At 37.1% G+C, this 2222-nt stretch overlaps 1 pseudogene; it reads right to left on the bottom strand.

Annotated features, from left to right (window-relative positions):
- Positions 1-12: 12 nt before the first annotated feature.
- Positions 13-130, bottom strand: LOC111737686 (annotated as a pseudogene).
- Between the last annotated feature and the right edge of the window lie 2092 nt (positions 131-2222).

The raw sequence follows: 2222 nt of genomic DNA, 5'->3' as shown, positions 1-2222 counted from the left end.
AATTTATTTTTACACCTACAGCACTTGGTATTTCCGGGTGTCTCCCATCCAAGTACTAACCAGGCCCAACCCTGGTTAGCTTCTGAGATCAGACGAGATCGGACACATTCAGGGTGGCATGGCCATAGACCCAACATATTATTTTCTTGAGAATTATCTTCACAGATTTTAAGACTGAATGTCAGAGAAGCTATAATTAACTACTTTCAAAGCAAGCAACCTCTCTTCTAGCCACACTCAGCAGAATGTAAACGACATTCTCATGTCTCTTATCTTCTTACCCTTCACATTTAATTTTTCCATTCTCTGCTCTTAGTTGCAAAAGATCTGTATAAAGTACAACCAGGAGCCCCCACGACTCAGTTATTGAAGACTAGGACACGAGGGAACCCTGGGAAGAGATTAGAGGAAGGAAACTGGAGTGAGAGTATTTAGGCCTCCAGCTTCCTTTCTGTAGGGTCATCTTGGGTTTACTGTGTCCTCCACTAAAGGTCATTGTTTTTCTCAAGGTGGCCTTTTTAGCACAACTCTGTATTTCAGTAAGTGCTCACTGCCCTTATCCTTTTAGGTCTAGGAATAGTAACAGCTCTTCTATTACTAGCTCAGGGTTTTTGCAACATTCATTGTGCTTACCCTACCACTCATGCTCCAATATAGAGTCCCTTTTTAGATAAACTTTCTTCAAATTATCCTAATTTGAGCATACCATCTGTTTCCTGTTAAGTCACTGACTGTCACAACTACCACCAGTAAAAGCATTCATCCATTCAAGCCTATTAAGTGAGTCAGAGTCGGGGTAGCAGAAAGCATATCAGAATTAGAAGTTTGGGATTCAAATCATGGCTACATGTTTAGTATATTTGTGCCTGAGGTAAGCTCCTTGGGCTCTATGAGTTTTATGTCTCTCACGTGCCAAATAGGGATAATTGTAGAATGAAAGTAGGAGCCAAAGTTATTGTATATAAAAAAGCAATCTGCATGAGATCTGAAAAATAGTACCCCAGTAATGTTAATATTAATAGTGGCTGTATTAGCAGTCCTTATGCGGCATACATCCTTGATTTCAGTAGCTTTATAACATTAAAATACTGTTAATTTGCATTTCACCCTTATAATTCCAATTTGGAGTGTGGGTTGATATTTCTAAGAATAAATGGTTATGCTAACGCCTAATGCCATACAGCAACTGATTATGCACATCTTCTACTACTCAGAAACCCTTTGACATTTTTTTTTTTTCTGAAAGTGTAAATTAATTAACAATCATAGCATGTTTAAATGGCCAATACTGAAAGCTGAAAAAGAAATACTAGTGTTAAAAGTCTTCTATTGCTGGCTGACTAATTGCCCCAGAAGACAACTGTCACTAGTAGGAAAGCATCTATCTTGTGAAATATTACAAAACCAAGACCTCCTGTTAAAATCTAATTAGTTTAAGTGTTATGGATTTCTAAACTTTGTTCATACAAAAGGTTGAGTTTTAAAAAAAAGCAGATAATATATTTACAAATCAGAGAACAAAAGTGGTTCAGTGATGCCAATTCTGTGGCTGAGCTCCACACTGTCAGCTGTTTCCAAGAAACTATTACATTTGGAGGGAAGAAGTCCTGCTGGGGAATGGTCTAGAAGGTCTAGAAACAGCTTTAAAATAGCATTTTAAGTTGTCATTTAAATTGCTTCATGAACTGGGACCTATGAAGTCCCAGGTTCCCCACGCCAGCCTGGGTTAGTTCAGTCGGTGAAACTCAGGATGCAGATTCTGATGATGAAGGTGTAGAAACAGAGATGTGGAGGAGGGGAAAGGGTAAGGCGGAGTAGGGAAGAAAGTGGGGTAGGACTGATTTGGAGTTTAAGCATGCTTTCTTTAAATAATTTATGACTTCGAAAGGATGATTTACCCTTTCAACAATTAGTTCGATCTTCTGCTAATAAAGCATAAATTTGTAGCTAACTTTATAGAAGGCACAGAAACAGATTTAAATGGTATTTCTCTGCCTCTCTTTTCTACTGATTTCTGAAAAAATAAGAAAATATTTCTATTAATAACGAATTATGTTATCTCTTCCTTATACCATTTTAATATAACTACAAGTTAGATATTGTTATCCCAATTTCACAAACATGGAAATAGACTCAGAGAGGTTAATTGACTCACTATAACTGATTTAATTTATTAATCTAAACCTCATATCTAGCAAAATGCTGGAGTTGGGATTTGAACC

Source organism: Pteropus vampyrus, unplaced genomic scaffold (genome assembly GCF_000151845.1).
Source record: "Pteropus vampyrus isolate Shadow unplaced genomic scaffold, Pvam_2.0 Scaffold29, whole genome shotgun sequence".
NCBI classification, from domain to species: Eukaryota; Metazoa; Chordata; class Mammalia; order Chiroptera; family Pteropodidae; genus Pteropus; species Pteropus vampyrus.
The sequence above is the reverse complement of the archived record's forward strand: the minus strand, read 5'-3'. Positions and strand labels throughout refer to the sequence as shown.